General features: G+C 46.9%; 1 long non-coding RNA gene across 1 annotated transcript; it reads right to left on the bottom strand.

Annotated features, from left to right (window-relative positions):
• Window positions 1–7,144: 7,144 nt before the first annotated feature.
• On the bottom strand, window positions 7,145–8,944 carry 4833415N18Rik (RIKEN cDNA 4833415N18 gene). The gene is made up of 2 exons (NR_126430.1): window positions 8,799–8,944; window positions 7,145–7,998 (listed from the first exon to the last, which is right to left on the bottom strand). It is a non-coding gene; the product is annotated as an RIKEN cDNA 4833415N18 gene (long non-coding RNA).
• Window positions 8,945–18,944: the final 10,000 nt, after the last annotated feature.

The raw sequence follows: 18,944 nt of genomic DNA, 5'->3' as shown, positions 1-18,944 counted from the left end.
AGAGGGAAGCCTGGACATTAAGGATTTTCACATAAGCCAAAGGAGAGAGCAAGTTGCCCAAATGGTCCAGGGCCGTGGTCTAAATCTAAGCAGGGCCAGAGGAAGGGAGAAGGAAATGCTGATTAGAGTATTGGACTAAGATAAAAGCTGTGTGTGAACACCTCATGCTCCCAGATGAGAAGGCCAAAAGGTCATTGTGGTTGGAATCAGTGTAATTATAAAGCTGTCTGAAATGCCAGCCAGGGTCAGCATGGTGACCTGTCCCTCCATGCCTGGCAGGGACTCTCAGACAGGAGGTGGGATCTGCGGAAACTCTACCAACCTCCTGACATTCAGATTCTGTGTGTGCAGGGAGAGGGGGAGGCATTCTGTGCCATGCCTGGACTCTTTTATCTTCATCAGAACCTGTGAACTCCTTTCCAAGACAGCCTAGTCCATTGACAGCTCGCCCCACCTCGGCAGTCACACGGAAAGGTTATTTCCCGCCTTCCACTTTTAGCCCCACATTAAGCAGAGGGGGTTCTACCTCTTCCGTCAGTAATGATCCCCTGCTTCCCAATATGTGACTTCTGGGTGTCTTTCTTGAGCAGAGGAGATGGTGACTCATAGCTCAGCAGACTGCAATCATTAGTATTGGGGTAAAGGCCCCACTGTCAGCCTGGCCCTTGATACCCTATGCTTATTGAGAAGAAACAGATGATGAGCACAGGAAGCAGAAACTAATACAACAGACTGGGCATAATGTCCCACTGAAGCCTTGGGAGAAAATGTAAAAATTAGAACTAAAAAGATAGTTTAAGAAAATCCACTTTAATGCCGGGTATAGTGGAGCGTGCCTCTGAACCTAGCATTTGGGAGGTAGATCTCTGAGTTCAAGGCCAGCTTGTTCTACAAAGCTAGTTCCAGGACAACCAGGATTACACAGAGAAATCCTGTCTCAAAAAACAGAACAATAAAATAAAATCTACTGCAGAGGTGGCCAATAAGTGGCACACACCATCTCCCCTCCATTCTATGCATACCACACAGCAGGCACACAGAGGACCAGGGTTCAATTCCCAGCACCTCTACAGTGACTTGCAAATGTTTGTAATATCAGTCTCAGGGGACCCAATACCCTTTTCTGACCTGTGTGTCTATGATACACAGGCACACTTTCACGCAAACACCCATACACATGAAATAAAGATCATTAAAATCTTGAAAAAAGTGTGTCTGAGGACCACCTACCTCTGGGTCCGCCTCAGGGCTGCGTTACAGGCAACCATTACTTGCTAAGTTAGGGTTTTATTGCTGTGAAGAAACACCATAACCACAGCAACTCTTATAAAGGACAACATTTAACTAGGTCTGGCTTACAGGTTCAGAGGTTCAGTCTGTTGTCATCATGGCAGGAAGCATGGCAGCGTCCGTGCAGACATGGTGCTGGAGAAGAGGCTGAGAGTTCTACATATTAATCCAAATGCAGCCAGAAGGAGACTGTCATCTGCAATGGGCAGAGCTTGATCATAGGACCTCAAAGCCCACCCCCAAGTGACACACTTCCTCCAATAAGGCCACAATCCTCCAACAAGGCCACACCTTCTAATAGTGCCGTTTCCCATGGGCCAAGCATATTCAAACTACCACAACTATCAATTGTGGTTTTCACCCAAGACCTGCATTTTTTATATAGAAAAATTATATCAGAATTTCAGCCTTTCACACTGCCCATATTCTAGGAGCATAGTACTCCCATGTGGCCGGCTGTATTCACACGGAATGGAGCGTCACAATCATTACAGACAGATTCGATGACATCATTGTCTTAGAAACACATTTCCCACATGTCAGTAATTCATCTGTCATTGTCATTTATGTGTGTGTGCTATGTTGGCCACTTTGGTTTTTAAAGCGTCTTATGTAGCCCCAGGGTAGCTTCACACTTGCTACATAGCCAAGGATGACCTTGAACCCCCCCCCCATCCTCCCAAGTGCTGGGATTACAGGTGTGCACCAACACTCCCAGGGCTTCCTGTATGCTAGGCAAGCACTCTACCCTCTGGCCTACATCCCAGCCCACAACAGCCACCTTAATAAAGACATTCATGTTAACTTCCGTCTCCTTTATTTGTTATAACAGATACAATCCAAGGACCTCCCCAGATGCCCCAAACTGCACATAACAGCAAATGCCTTGTTTGTATGCTTTCCATTCTTACAAAGCTGTGATAGACTTTAGCCCATCGTTAGCATGGTGAGATTAGTAATAACTAATGATAAAATAATTAGAACAATATAGGATGGCTCTTTAAAAATTATGAATTTGTTCTGTAATTTTCTCTTTAATATGTCATGGTACGTTTGGCTACAGAAAGTAAATCGTGGCTGAGGAGGAGAAAACCACTATTGGCTTTTCTCTACTCAGTGTGAAGGGAGTCAGTCATAGGTACTCTCAAGAGTCAACAGGGCTGGAAGGGAGTGCTGCTTCCTGTATGCTCTGACCCTGAGCACTGGCAAGCATCTCCCCCCCAGGCTGCTGTCTGTGCTGTGTGGAGTCACTGTGGATCTCACTTGTAGCCCCATAAGATCCCATGGCACCTCCAGCAACAGAAGTGGAGGGACGTGGCCTGTCAGCTCCCCTGTAGCAATTTTCCATGGAATTCCCCCTTCCTCTGCCTGTCAGCAAAGCCATGGAGTCTGTGGCTGGGGTTTCTTGCAGCTACTAGACAGACGGAGCTCAGATGTTTGGCTGCAGGAAGCAATACACGAGCAAGAAGCCAAAGCTCACTCTGTTGGACCCCAAGATGTTTGGACTTACTTGTTTAGCAGCTGACCTCGCTTATCCTGACTACTCTGCCAAATGCTGAGGTTTGCACATGCCAACAGCCAACTGACGTTTGTCCTTGACAGAGTCAAGAAGATTGGAAAAGAATTTGGAATGAGGTAACTTTCCCACTGTGTGGTTCCATGTGAAGCCTTACAGGTGTGCCTCTTCACCGGGGATGAAGGACGTGACTTCTCAACACCACAAGAAATGACTTCACTTCCTGAGGCTCTGCTGTGGAAATGCTGTGCTAAGGGAAATTTTGTCTAAGAGGAAACCATTTGTTCTTTGTTTCTTTGAGACAGGGTCTTACAATGCAGTCCTGGCTGGCCTGGAACTGTTCTAGGATGGCACTGGCCTGCTTCTGCCTTTTCAGTGCTGGGATGAAAGGTGTGCACCACCATGTCCTGCAGAGGAAAACATTTGCATCTTCTATGTAGTCCTACCTGGGAATTTTCCAGATGGCAAGGTTCCCACCAGAAGGGATATGTCAAAACCTTTGCTACTTGTTGCTACAGAAGATCACAGACCTGTGTGGTGATACAGCTGTTAAGAGCACAGACTGCACTCAAATACTCTACCACTGAGCTATAAAGACCAAAGTGTAGATACTTCCCTCCTTCTTAGATTAGGGAACAAAGTACCCATGGAAGGAGTTACAGAGACAGAGTTTGGAGAGCTGAGATGAAAGGATGGACCATCCAGAGACTGCCCCACCCCGGGATCCATCCCATATACAACCACCAAACCCAGACACTATTGCATACACCAGAAAGATTTTGTTGACAGGACCCTGACATAGCTCTCTCTTGTGAGTCTATGCCAGTGCCTGGCAAATACCAAAGTAGATGCTCACAGTCATCTATTGGATGGAACACAGGGCCCCTAGTGAAGGAGCTAGAGAAAGTACCCAAGGAACTAAAGGGGTCTGCAACCCTATAGGAGGAACAACGATATGAACTAACCAGTACCCGCCAGAGTTGTGTCTCTAGTTGCATATGTAGCAGAGGATGGCCTAGTCAGCCACCAATGGGAGGAGAGGCCCTTGGTATTGTGAAGATCATATGCCCCAGTACAGAGGAATGCCAGGGCCAGGAAGTGGGAGTGGGTGGGTGGGGAGCAGGGCGGGGGGAGAGTGTAGAGGGCTTTAGGGATAGCATTTGAAATGTAAATGGAGAAAATATGTAATAAAAAAGGAGAATAGACTGATCTCACAGAGAGCCAGACTTTGGTTCCCAGTGCATATAAGTGCCTGTAACTCCAGTTCCAGGAGCTCTGGCGCCCTCTTCTGGCTTCCACAGACACCCATGCTCACGTGCACAGACCCCTCCCCAATCCCCATCCCCCCCCCCACACACACAGACATAAATAAAAAGAAAGAAATGTACTGACTCACATTCAAGAGCTCCTACCTCAGCACTACTGACTCGAGATTGGGAACTAATGAATGAATAGGCACTTGGTTCCTTGGAGATGTTGCCCTTTTAAAGAAGGCACCTCTTACTGTTTCGGCTCTAGCATAGACCACTGTCTGGTAGAAGAACGTGGGCCTGGTGCCTGTCGTTGGATGGGTATGTCCTATGTCAGTGAGTACAAGGGCTTATGGTTATCTGTGTTGGAAACTGCTAGTTCCCTTTAAGACAACACAACTAGTGCTCACAGCTTGCTCCCTAAAAACCAAGGCTCTCAGTATTCACAGGCTGAACAGCCCACATCCTGGACTATCATCCCCACCACACAGAATATGGTTGTAGCAGCATGCTGGATCCTGTCTAAAGCAGTCAGCACCTTCCACTTCTAGGCACTGGATGAAGAAGTCTGAGCCATAGGGAAAGACCACAGCCAGGAGGGAGAGGGGTCCTGCCTTCCAGCAGCCCCTTCTGCCGGGACCAGGAGTGAAGCCCTTTTAGTCACAAGTGCACTTTGAAGGAAATGAGACTTGATAAGAGTGAGAAATAGTCTGTGCTCTGCTGTCACAGCCACTCACAATACCAAGACTTTAAAGACCCAGCCGTGTCCCGCAGTAATGAATCCTGTCTAACCCTTTTAAACACAAGCGTTCCTTAACCTGTTTCGTTGTAAAGCCCTTTCCAGCTAGGCAGCCCCAACCACCCAGCAGTCACCCAATCTACCTCCTCTTATTTTGGGTTCTTGGACATTTTCAAGAACACATTCATCTTCCACTGTGGTAGTTTGAATAGGAATGTCTCTCCCCACTCCTTAGACTCATGTATTTGAATGCTTGGCCAAAGGGAGTGGCACTATTAGGAGGTGTGGCCTTGTTGGTGAAAGTGTGTCACTGGGGTGTGGGTGTGGGTGTGGGTGTTGAGGTCTAAGAAGCTCAAGTCTGACCAGTGTGTCACAGTAGCCTTCTGCTGCCTACAGATGAAGATGTAGAGCTCTCACTGAGTCTGCCTGCATGCTGCCATGTTTTTCACTATGACAATGATGGACTAAACCTCTGAAACTGTAAACCAGCATCAATTAATTGTTTCCTAAGAGATGCCATGGTCATGATGTCTCTTCACAATAAAACCCAAACTAAGACACACACAGAGTATAGTTGAGCCCTGTGATAACAGTTCCAACAGAAAAGGCATTGAGCTAGAGTATAACCTGACGTGCCTCGAACACTTCTCCCCATGATGTTTCAGTCACCCACCAGATGAGTGAAGCACCTCTGAAGGGATAAGGGAACTCTGTAGAGATATGGACAGAAAGCGTCTGGAGCCTTTCCTGACTCTCTATGGACCTGTGATGTGAGCCCCTCGTGTGTTGTGGTGTGGCTGTGAGACGCCCTCAGTAGTTGTGTGTGTGAATTCTTCACCCCCAGCTTGTTTTGGGAGGCTACTGAGCCTTTAAGAGGGGGAGCCTCCCTGCAGGAAGTGAGTCCTGAAGGAAGGGGGTGAGCCTTGAGCTTTTATTGCCTGGTCCCACTTCTTGTTAGCTCTCTTTTTTTGCTGACTGTATATTCAGTGCTACCAACTGCCTCTAGTCCTGGCCTCCAGGCCTTCTTTGAGAGTGAGGCAAAGCAAACCCTTCCTTCCTTCCTTCCTTCCTTCCTTCCTTCCTTCCTTCCTTCCTTCCTTCCTTCCTTCCTTCTTTGTGTCTCATGTTTAATCACAGAAGCAAAAGCTGTCACTAATGCAGCGTTTTGGGATTTTATTCACGTATTGAAAGCCTGACCCTTAGTGTGGCTGTACTTGGAACTTTAGACAGTGCTGGGGTCTACATCTCACCACTTCTGTTACCTAAAAAAAAAAAAAAAAGAAAAGAAAGAAAAGAAAAAGAAAAGAAAGAGCAACTTCTGCCTCTGGTTGGAAAAGCCTGCATGGAAATCTCTGGCTGTAGGGCATCAAGCTTTGTGGGGCCTCTGTCCTGGGCCCCTGTCCCTCTGTGATGGGACCCACAGGGTTCTGTGAAGTGTCTCACTTTGGCTGGCAATTGCAATGGATCTTTTGGCAAATATCTACTGAGCACTAGTTAGTATTGGCACTACAGGAATGTGGTGCTGTCTTGCAGCTGCTGTGATAAATTATGCACACTGTTGACTTAAGATAACTGTGAGTGTGACGTCAGGCTCACACTGCAGGCTCCAAGGACAGTCGTCTGTGCCTCCCTCATAGCTTCTGCTGGCTTCTAGGACTCTTGGTGATCTTTGTCTTACAAAAGCATTACCTCTCACCTCTGCCTCCACCTGCATGTTCACAGTAGCTTCTCCCCAGAATCTATGTATCTCATGTCTCTCCAGCTTTCTCATAGGCTACCAATCATTGGGTTTAGAACCCACATGGGAAATACAAGATAATTCCATCCAAATGTCCTGAATGCCCCTCCCCCACCATGCATACTTATTGGTTGCAGAGCTTTGTCACAACTGGGGGAGGGATAATGTTACTCTACTCAAGTAGGTAAAGACTGGCATTGTGGCACAGGACAGACTTCCATGACACAGAACGATCCAGCTCAAAATGTCAAGATGGCTGAGAGCCCTGGCTAAGGCTATGGAGCCCTGTCTTACAGGAACGCTTCATGGCTATGATTTGCCTCACCACCCTTCCCGCCACTGCATTTCATCTCATCTACAAAGGTTTTATTTCCCTATAAGGCTACATTCACAGATACTTTGAATATGTAACTTAGAAGTGTTAGGAAACACTAGGGCCAGTGAGATAGCTCTGTGGGTAAAGCCCCCTACACCAAGCCTGAGCACCTGAGCTTGATTCCTGGGGCCCACACAATGGAAAGGAGAGAGCTCTCTCCTGAAAATTGCCCAGTGGCTTCCATATGTGCATCAGGCATGCACATGCCCTCCCCTAAATATGCACGCACGCAAAATAAAGTAAATAAAATGTGTTTTTAATGAAAGCCCTGAGCACACACACATTCTAGCCACACACCCCCTCCCCAGGCTAGCGCTGGCTCTCTGTGCTCTCAGATGAAAGACGCTGGGACAGACCAAGGCTGTTTTGCATTTTTCTGGGCTTTGTTATTGTTTCAAGGTAACATTTGTTGATTTTTCTTAAAATATTCAGCAACACACAAGTATGTTGACAATCACAAGGTTAATGCAATAAGGACTGAGGAAAAGAAAAGGAAAATTCGGAAATTCTTTTCTGTAAACCACTTCACTACTATCTCTTGAAATTCTTATTTCTTTCTGAGTCTCCAAGGAGGACGTGGGCAGCCAGGCCCTCTGACCTGCACCTTCTATAAGAACAAGCACGCTACAAGACCCTAGCTCCTTTGTCAAAGCTGACGGGTCCATAACTAGATACATGGCCTAAACTGGACGGATCTGATTCTCCTTTGGGCCGTCCTGTCTCTAACTGTGTTGGTCTTCTCTTAGAGACAGTATTGTCTGGGACCAAGGACGACCACTGCTCAGTGCTCTGAAGACAAATTAAAGAGAACAGAAGAGAAGCCGAGGTGAGACACTGGAAAGTGAGACTGTTGGTTTACTTCCTGTGTCCTGAGAGGCTCACGCGGTGGGCACATTGCTCATAGTCGATCGTATGATGCCCCTGCATCCTATGTCAAATTTCCTCCGCCCTAAAGGTTGCAATGAAAGAGTCTGTTAGTCTGTTTGTGTCTTGAGGATCCAGCTGATTTTCTTCCTTCCTCATCAGTCTTGAGCCTCTTCCATAGCCCTGTGGGTGGCCCTCATCCTCCTGGGAGTCTCATCTCCTCATCTATAAAACATGAACAGAAATAACGACTGCATGGGTTTATGAAACAAGTTAAATAAGATATAGTTCTGCAAGTATAGAAAAACTATTATTATGTATCACCTCTCTTTTGGTAGAAAATAAATTACTTAATAGCAAAGACTATGTGTGTGTGTGTGTCTGTGTCTCTGTGTGTGTGTCTGTGTGTGTGTGTCTGTGTGTGTGTGCGTGTGTGTGTATGTGTGTGTGATTGTGTGTGTGTGTATGTGTGTGTGTGCATCTGTGTGTGTATCTGTGTGTGTGTGTAAATCCCAGGCCATTGCAAGAGTGTCAGAGGAATGAGTGGTGGATACTTGATGAGTTCCTGCCATGGATGAACTTGTATGTAGTACTTCAGGCTCCTAGAGATAGTTAGATATTGTGTGTGTGTGTGTGTGTGTGTGTGTGTGTGTGTGTGTGTGTGCGCGCACATGCACGCATGTGAGGATGCAGAACACATATGATACAACATGCTTGTAGTGCAACTTCAGATGTGGTCTCTTGCCTTTAACCTTGTTGGAGGCAAAGTGTCCTTTTGTTGTTAGCTCTCTTATTCCAAACTAGTTCACCCATGAGCTTCCGAAATCTTCCTGTCTCCTCTTCCCATCTTACTTTAGGAAAATCAAAGATTCAGATTTGCATTGCTGTGTTTGGCTTTTACATAGATTCTGGTGATTCAAATGCAGGTCCTTTCTATTACAGTGTCTTAGGATTTTACTAATATGAACAGACACCATGACTAAAGCAACTCTTATAAGGATAACGTTTAATTGGGGCCGGCTTACAGGTTCAGAGGTTCAGTCCATTATCATCAAGGCAGGAGCATGGCAGTATCCAGGCAGGCATGGTGTAGGAGGAGCTGAGAGTTCTACATCTTCATCTGAAGTCTGCTAGAAGAAGACTGGCTCATGGGCAGCTAGGAGGAGGCTCTCAAAGCCCATCCCACAGACACACGCTTCCTCCAACCAGGCCATACTTCCTAATAGTGCCACTCCCTGGGACAAGCATATTCAAACCATCACACACAGCAAGCAATTTATCCCCTGGGCTGTCTCCTCTGCCCAGATATTACTATCAACTCCTTCTTGCCTGTGAGGAAACCAAGGCTTAGAGGAGGTGTGTGTCCCTCGGAGCCACACAGCTTGCAGTAGCAGCAGGTTTGCAGTTTGCTGTTTCTGCCCTGTGAGCTTCCCCAGCGGCTTTCCCAAGCTTCAGGGCCCCATAACTGCTCTGAATCTGGAAGGCATTGGCAGAGCAGATGGGCTGCCAGGGAGCAGCAGGCTGAGCCTCCTGCCTGCCCTACATCTGCTCCCTGGAAGTCCCTGGAGCTGGAGCTGATGTGGAAACCAGGGACAGGACAGGAACTCTACCTGCCACCTGCTTGGCATGCAAGCCTTTCTTTACAGCAAGGGTTGGTGACAGGAGCCTCCCACGGACGTGCAGATTCCTCTTGCTCACCCAGTTTAATCAGGTGGAGATGCCAAGCCGCAGCATGATCACCTACAGATGCCACATGGGCAGACGCCACCCGTCACCTGCGTATGCCTCAGCCTCTGCTCCCCACTCCACCCAAGGTTCTGGGGCATTGCTTTGCTTGCTGCTGCTTTTATTTTAATTAAAGCAAATGAGTCATCCATGTGGCCAAATGCTCAAACAGCAGCAGAAGATATAGACAGATATAGATGCAGATATAGCCTCAAAGCTCCTTTTGCAATACAGTCCTCCAAGGCCACCTCCCTGAGAGCCGTCACCGCTTCAGTCTCTTAGCCTTCCAGAAAAACTTCATGCATACCCAAATCTAAGAATCTATTTTAAAAGCACAGGCACACACATTTTCCTCTAGTTAATGTGCCATGCTGGGACCTTCTCAGTGTCCCTTGGTGGAGAGAATGCTTCCTGTGCTGCCCCAGGACTGTGTGACGTCGTTTTGTTATTGCCTGGAATGGGTGATGGCCCCACCCAGTGCCTTGGTGAGCACTTCACATAACCTGGATTTGCTTCGGATGCAGGGAGCTTCATAGAAAGCCAGCTCCTGGTGGCAGAATTGTTGGGTCAAATGTTACCTTTACTTTTAATTTCAATAAATGTCAGCAACTTACCACTGGAAATTGTGTAGATTGCCAGGGCAAGTTTCTTCCTGCTCAGTTTCCCGGTGTGGGGTATCCAGCTGTCTTTGAGAGTCTGAACATTCCTTTAGCTCCTGCAGTGTGCCCTCCTCCAGGCACAGCCCCGCCCATGAGTTATAAGTCAGAATCATGAGGCTGGCTGCCAAAAGTGTTTTTAGAAAAAAAATCATGTGGATAATATGAATAATGCACGCTCACATAAGTGATTGAAACAAGTGCCCAAAAATAAAGAGAAGGTTTGACGACGCTAAATTTGTGATAAATGTGGGATGCACAGGCAAAACCATGGTTCTGGGTTGTTTGCTTGTTTGTTTGTTTGTTTGTTTGTTTGCCTTGTACGGTTGCTTATGTGTTTGGTGCATGTGTGTATATGTGTATGCCAATATGTATGCACATGTATGCAGGAATATGTGGAGACCATAGTCTTCCCAAGTGCTTCCCAAGGACCCATGCACACATGTCCAGGTACACATGCCCATACAGTTTAAAGGAGATTGCCAGTATCTTCTGTCATTCTCCATCTTATTCCCTTGAGACAGGGTCTCTCATTAAACCTGGCACTTGGGGTTTAGAGCTAGACTTGTTGGTGGCCAATGAGTGCTAATGATACTCCTGTCTCTGTACACCTTGTCGCTGTTCCCAGAGCTAGGTTCCAGTCACAAATGGCCAAGCCCAGCTTTTACAGAGGTGCTAGGGATTTGAACTTGGGTCCTTAGGGATTTTAACTTGGGTCCTTAGAGATTTGAGCTTGGGTCCTTAGGGATTTGAGCTTGTGTCCTTATGCTTGCATTGCAAGCATTTCTACCCCCTGAGCCATCTTCCCAGCCCCCACCTTGTTTGTCGAGTCTGAGTCTCTCTTTGGCCGGGTTCTCACCAACTAAGCAAAGCTGGATGGCCAGCAAGCCCCAGTGGCCTGCTGCCTGTCTCCATCTCCTCAGCAGTAGGCTGCAGCAGGATTCTAAGGATGCCAGCATACCTGGCTTTGTTTTTAACCTGAGTTCTGGGGATCCAGCTCAAATCCTCATACTTGCAAGTACTCTGCTAACCAAACCATCTCTCCAGCCTCATACCCTTTTATTTTTAGCAAGCTCACTAAGTCTTATGTCTGAATCAGAAATGTACCCACAAGTTCATGTTTAGGGTGCTTGTTTCCCAGTAACAGTGATATCTGGGGGATCTTTAGGAAGTGGCACCTAATTGGCAGAAGTGGGCTGGGCCTTTGGAGATTATAGGCTGGTGCCAGTTCCTACCACTCAGTAAGCCAGGCTCCATCCATTACGTGGTCCCACTACCATGTTGACTTCCTCCTCCTCCTCCTCCTCCTCCTCCTCCTCCTCCTCCTCCTCCTCCTCCTCCTCCTCCTCCTCCGTGGTGATGGACCAGCACGCCCACTTCCCAACCTGGAACCATGAACACCTAGGCTCCCATGTGATGGAGGGCAAGAGATAACACATCGGATCAAGCAGTAGTCCCAGAGAACAGAGGCTCGCTAATCATTTTCTTTGTTTTTTATATTTTCATGCATAGACATGTTGATGCTCTAAAAAGTTTTAAACCCTCACTTCCATCTTCCATGTCCCCTTCCCTCCTCTTATTCCATCCTCCCTTCTTCCTTCTCCCTCTCCTTTCTCCTCTCCCTCCTCTCCCTCCCTCCCTCCCTCCCTCCCTCCCCCTCACTCCCTCCCTCTATTCCTTTCATTTGCTGCCCCTCCTTTCTAATTTGGTTCAGGTTGGGAAGGGCCAACAACTTGGGCCTCATCCCAGCACTGACTGCGCCTCCATCCTTTGCTCTAAGGAATGTCGCGGAGGCAGCTGTCTGTACTTGACTCTCTTTCAGGCCCTGTAAATAATGATGTAATGCACATTCAAAAGATTCATTTTCTTGTCTAATTTTGGGCCTCTCTGCATGTCTTGTGGTTGCAGCCCTATGCCCTTTCTCCATAATAAAAGGACTTAAAAATACTTTATGATCTCATTGATATACTATTAGTATAAAATTGGTATAACAAAATTATTATTATACATTCAAACATTCTCCTGGAGCTGAAAGTTCATGGTTTGTTTTTTTTTTCCCATCCTATAGATCTTGGCCTGGTGCTTACTAGATATAATGGAGAATCTGGCCTCAAGTGAACGGAGCCTGCCACATTGCAGTCATTACCGTTCTTTATTTTCACAGCAATGAGCTCATGCTGAATGTCTCCCCGTGAACGTCCTTCACCCTTGGTATGCCACAGCTGCTTCTACAAATAAATAGGAGTTCACTCTTAGTAAATGAACTTACTAAGTTCCATGGCTTGGCTCTGACAGTGTCTATTCACTCCAATTCCTGCCCGACCCGTGAGCAGCCGTGGCTTCTATACCTTCTCTGCCTGGTTCCAGTATCTAAGTCTCAGCTCCCAGCACGGGTTATCCAGAGAGAGGGAAGACAGGCAGCTAAAGAAACGCCTGCCATGATGGTGATGGTTGATGGGGCTGCTCACGTCCCATTCCAGATTAGTCTCCTGTGCCTGCTGATGCTCAACCCAGCTCCCATCCTGTCTTGCAGTGCCCACTGGGAACATCTCCCAAATAGACCACTGTACCCACATCTTTGTCTTGTAAGATACAAACAGCTGTTGGTGAGCAGTTAGATTGCTTTTTATAGCACACAAATAATCCATGTTCAAGCAAATAGATATTTGTGGACTGCTTTTTAATTGATGTATAGGTATGCATATTGATGGGGCCCACTGTTATTCAGATACATGAGTACTGTGTGTGATGTTTGTATCAGGTGAATGACCTTTCCCCTTCCTTAAGCTGCACTGGTGTGTGGGACAAAGTCCTCATCTCTCTACCTTTGAGGCTTGGTACCCATTTTCTCTGTCCTTCCCTCACCCCTGCCCTTCCCACCCTCTGAAGACCCGTGTCTTTTCTCTTCCTCCATGACATCAACTGCTTTATTCTTGTGGATTGACGCTTTTGTTTTTAAAGCAAATTCTCAGGACTAGAGTGGCTGGGTCAAGGGTTTTGCTTGCTTTTGTTATCAACCAACGCTACTGTTAGAGTTTATCTGCGCAAGAGCCCAGTTATTCCTAGCCTGCAGACACTGAGGCTCCCTTCCCTGCCCCCTTCCATCTCTCTCTTAGTGTGTAGTGTATGTGTAGTGCTCTTATGGTTCTGTAGACATATGTGTATGAGTGCAGAAGCAGAGGGCAGTGTCACATGTCTTCCTGAATGGCTCTTCATCTTGTTTTTTGAGACCGAGTTTGTCACTGAACCGGAAGCGTACTGACTGGCTAGACTTACTGAGCAGTAAGCATCAGAACCTGCCTACCTCCATCAGCACCTCTGCCGCCAGCAGTGGTGATGGGGATTTGAACTTGGGTCTTCATCCTTGTATAACAGGCACTTTACCTGGTGAGCCATCCCCTTCCTCTCTCTCTCTTTTGAGATTGAGCCTTAATCTGTAGATCAAACTTGCTGGGAAATTATGGTCCAATTACCTTAGCCTCTCAAATGCTGGGGTTGTGAGCATTCACACTCACACTCACTATTCACGCTCCTCTTCTGGGGTTACATATTCTGCCCACTCCTGAGACTACCCTCACTCAGTACCAACACCGCTATTCCATGTTGGTACCCAGTGCAGCCAACACAGCCTTTCTCCTTTAGTGGCCACGGGAGGCTTGAATTTGTGCTCATTTGGAGAAGTATAGCTTTCAGGCTCCAAAAACTTCAGTTCTGTGTGGTTTCTTTTGGTCTTCATTGTGAAGTAATTCTTTGCTAGCAAAGAGTTGAAGGCATTCTGTTGAAAGTCTATTCCAACATGAGATGTCTATGCTTTATCAGAAAGACACATGCAATGTAATATAAATGCATACCAGACACAGCTAAGTGTGATTTATAACTTATGAATGTACAGTTTATGTTATGAGCCATTTGAACAAGATGTCCACTGATTTCTGCTTATTTAATTGCCTGGTGTATGTTTTGCTTGGACAAGGTCCCTCAATTGAACAATTTCTCTGTATTGTCAGCTAGGGAGTTAACAGGCACACAATATTAGCATCTCACGTACAGATCACCTTTCCCAACAGTATCTCTCAGGCCACAGATTATACATCTTTTTCTGGGTCAGGCTCCAATCCAAGACAATGAATTCCTCTTCTTCCTCTTTAATCTTCCTTCATCTAGAATGTTCCTCGGCCTCACTCCGCCTTTTGTGACTTTGACATTTGTGAAGGCTCCAAGCCAATTACTGAGCAGCATGTTCCTCGGTGTGGCTTGGCCTGCCGTTCCCTCATTACTAGATCTCTGTCTCACATCTCCAGTGGGAAGGTCAGAGACTGATCTGGCCTCTCTTTGCCAGGCAAAGAATGCTTGCTCTGTCTCCTGCTGCCCCTCATTTTGATCACTTAATTAAGGTGGTGCCTGCCTGGTACCCCCACTATCGATATTTTTCGCTCTTCCATTGCTCTCTAATGAGTACTACATACGTAACAAGATATTTTGGGACCATGTAAATGTCTTGCTTTTCTATAGACAACCTTTAATTTTAGGTTCATTGAGGGCTCTCCACTGAACACTGTGTTTTGGGGGTGACTGATAAGGTCAAACTGAGAAGATTACAAGCAAGCATGTGTCAGGGTCTCTTTGACCTACTGACTTTATTTCAAAAAAGATATCCAAAGGAAACATGCAGAACAAAGCTCCCAACCCAAAGATTTACATTCCACACCTACAATTAGCAGAGTTGAGCCACACATGAAACTGCAACCAGGACACAGGAGACAATTTCCTTCATACAGTGTTATGTGGAGGGTACATAATTTGTGAATGGCAAACTGTGTGTGGGCAGATGCAAGGTGGGGTCCTGGGTCAGAGAGGGCATTGTGAAGTTCTCCCTTCCTTCTTACACGGAGCTCACCAAGTAATCCAGGAAGGCCTTGAATCTCTGAGTCTTTTCCCTATGTCTCCAAGAGAGCTAGCATTACAGGCACAAGCCCCAGCATCCAACAAGCTGACAAAATTCCAAAGAAGCCTGTAGTTTCTTTCCTGGTAAGCATTGGCATTAAAGAACGACGGACCACAGTCAGGTAAGATGGGCTCGGGTGAGAGGTGCGTGAGCATTCTCTGCCCAGCTTTCATAGAGAAAACTATTCCAAAAGAAAATTGCCACTAGAAAGTTAAGGAGGGTAATGGGAATTTCATCTTGGTTGCTATGGTGGTTTTGTGGGTCGAGAGAGTGTCCAGACACACATCATATGATCAAGTTTGTACAGTTTGTTGTAAGTTGATCATAAATTTATTTTTAACCTGCATAGTAATAGGAAGGACAGCTCAGTGAGAAAGTGCTTTCTATACAGTCATGAGGGCCTGAGTGCAGATCCCAAGCATGGTGTAAAATCGGGGCACTGTGGCAAACACTGTAACCCAGGGCTGGGAATACAGAAAGATCTTGAAACAGCAAGGACCAGGTGGAGCAACTATGGAGAAATACCTGATGTCAATCTTATGCCCCACCCCTCAACACACACACACACACACACACACACACACTGTGATGGTTTGCATAAGAGAATTGCCTGCCTGCTTCCCTCCCTTCCCTCCTCCTTCCCTTCCTCCCTCCCTCCCTCCCTCCCTCCCTCCCTCCCTCTCTTCTTCCCTCTACAGGGGTGCTCAGACATGTTGAGTCTCTGGTGGCCCAGGAATGGGCTCCTTTGCCTCACTGAGTTCTGGGAATCTATTTTACTATAAATGTATAGCTTTGAGAGAAAGAGTTGCCTGAGAAAAGCCTGCAGGGCAAGACAGGCAGGGACAGAAGAGACAAAGTCAGGGGGAAGCTGGACCAGGCCACTGTGAGAACCAAGGAAGGGAGAGCAACAGGCAAGTGCCTGGAAGGCTTTTTGTTCTTTTATGAGTGAAGACTTCACGCTTTCCAGGCAGCCCTTGCTGTAGAGGGAGGCCTAGGTGTGCTGAAGGAATCACATCGTCCTCCCTTTGTCTGCTCACAGGCTGTGACCCAATTTGTAAGCAGCTCCAGAGACTCAGGCTCTTCCAGGGCAGATGCCTGTTCCAGGTAATAATTCAATCCAGCCCCAGCTCAAGGGCAAGGCCCTGTTTGTACATGGCAAAGCATATGGTCCCCTCTTAGGAGTCCACACAAAGTCATCTTGGAAAAAGAATCTTTTGGGGAGCCAGATGAGGGATGCCATCTGCTGGGGCCTTCCTGGGGGATGGGTGAGGCCTGGGTATCATAAGCCATATTTGAAACAGAAGGCAGGAGAGATCCTTTTCAGCCGCACAAGTGGGCTCGGCACAGGAGTGGCCCCAAGTTGTGCTGGGGGACAGGGACAAGATCATTTCAGTGTCTCTCCAGGGTGAGAAAACAGGCTGATAATTGATTAAAATGGGGGAGAAGGGGGGGTCCAGGCCCAGTTAGGGTGGGTGGCCTAGAAAGAAGTGTAGCCTCAGCTCGGACCCCAGCAAGACAGACAGGGTGTTTGTTTCCTAGATGAGTAAGCAGAATTAGCTGTATGAGGTCCCAGAGTGGGGGACAAGCAGAGTAAGAACACATCCCCCAGCACAGCTATAATTGCAGTACTGGGGAGGATGAGGCCCGAGGGTTGAGAATTTGAAGCTAGCCTGGGCTACATAATGCCAATCAATCTCCTGTTGCTCTGATCAGACTCACTTGCAGTCCACCTCCAGTCTACATGAAGGCAGTGGGACAGTTCCAAAATGCACCCCAAGTTCAGCTGCTCCTCTCCCTAGTCAAGATGGGCTCCTTAATATGACTGTCAAACCAGAGACAACTCTTGTCTGCAAATGAATTACTCTATGGTCTTGGACAGGCCGTGTATGCTTGGCTATCTAAGGCATTGAATATTCCATCATGACAATAGACCCCTGGGGGTCACCTGGAGTCCCCTTACAGGGAAGGCTGAGGCAGGAGAGACCATGCCCTGCCTAGTGACCTTTCCCACACCTCACAAGTCACCCTGGAAGGACACTCATTCTGTAGCTAGACTCATGCCTGCTGCTTCCGCACTAAGTGTCCTTGGGGGAGTCTGTGTTTGTCTGTAGAGCACTAATGAGCCCTCCGACTTCACAGAATGCTGTGAGAGTTGTGAGTGCCTGGGGAGTGGCCAGAGCAGTGGCTCAGCAGGTAAAGGCATTTGCTTCAAAAGCTTGACACTTGGCTTCCATCCCTGTGCCCCACACAAAGGTAGAAAGGGAGAACCAATTCCACAGAGATGTTCTCTAGTTTCCATACATGTGCCATGGCACATGTGATATACCCACCCACATACTGCAGATATACATGCAATAATATCATGTTCATACCTACACTCACAACAATAAATTTTACACAATTTTTTAAGTATGCAGGGGACCTGGTAAGATTGATCGGAAGGTAAAAAAACCTGACACCAAGCCAGGTGACCTGAGTTCAATCACCAAGATCCACAAGGATGTCCACACACATATACACAGAAATGTATTGGGAATATTTTAATAAAATAAAAAATGCCCAGGAAATTACAGTGCATTGTGTTGACTTTGCAGTGGGTTCCCATGGTCAGGGTCCCTACCCCTTTGCATTATCTAAGAAGAAATTGTTTCCCAGAGAGGATCCTGGTCCCCTATACCTAGGGGCACTGGGTAGCCATGCTTGGCGCAGGCAGCATAGGAAGGAATGATGAGCTCAGGACTTAGAGCCCATTAGCTCTGGTTCCAGTGAGGGATACTGGCCCCCTTACTAAGAGGGGGTTCTCCAGCCACTGGTTTCTCTAACCCTCAGCCTCCTGCCCATTAAGCACTCCCAGACCAGGAGCACTCACCTCTGCACAGATGAACCTCTTTGCCATCACCCTTTAATGACTGACTGTGAAAACTCATTTTTTGTCATGTGACTGGCAGGGTTCTTCACAGTGGCTCATAGGTATGCATTCCATATTAAATGTGGTACTTGCAGCTTTTTGCCTATGGTAAGCCTTTCGATTTTGGGGTTTTGTTGTTTTGTTGTTTTGTTTTGTTTTGTTTTGTTTTTGTGTTGTTTGGTTTTGTTTTTTGGTTTTGTTTGTTTTGGTTTTTGTTTGTTTTTGTGTCTTTTTCCTTGTGTTGTTTGTTTGCTAAGCACATGCTTTGAATATGAGGCTGTCTTGGTTTGGTTTCTGTTATTATTTCACTCAAGCTTCAGTATGACATGGGAAAACATGCAGTAAAACTCATGGAAAAATGTTAGTGAAAGAGTAGTAAACTCAGTGCTCCAAGGTATGCTAATCATAAAACAGATCGTGACATTCCTCCACCCACCCACTTCCTGAGTTCAAGGAGTATTCATTCAAAGAAAGTCACCCTGACCATTACTGGAAGCTGCAATGCAAATGTGCTATTGTTAGGGGCTCTTAGAAACTGTCTTGAGAGTTAACAATTACCAGGTATTCCTTGTGACACCTGTGACTTTGTACTTCCTTGTGACTCTTATGTGGTATTTTTGGTATTTTCCAACAATGCCCTTCCCACCTCCTTGAGTTGTGGTTTTTTCCTTTAAATACCCCCTTACTCAGCTACTCGGGGCGCCATGGTCCTCTACCCTTGCGTGGTGTATGACCGTGGGCCCGAGAGCGCTCTTGAATAAAAATCCTCTTGCAATTTGCAGCAAGACCGTTTCTTGTGGGTGATTTTGGGGTGTCGCCTCTCCTGAGTCAGATCGTGGGGGAGTCCTCACGTTGTGAGTCTTTCATTAGAAAGAACCAAAGCTTTCTGTTCTCGATGAGTTTAATTACTCAGCCCATGAGGATGCTATAGCCTGGC

Source organism: Mus musculus, chromosome 16 (assembly GCF_000001635.26).
Source record: "Mus musculus strain C57BL/6J chromosome 16, GRCm38.p6 C57BL/6J".
Classification (NCBI taxonomy): Eukaryota; Metazoa; Chordata; class Mammalia; order Rodentia; family Muridae; genus Mus; species Mus musculus.
Note: the sequence above shows the minus strand (reverse complement) of the source record. Positions and strands in the feature narration are given on the sequence as shown.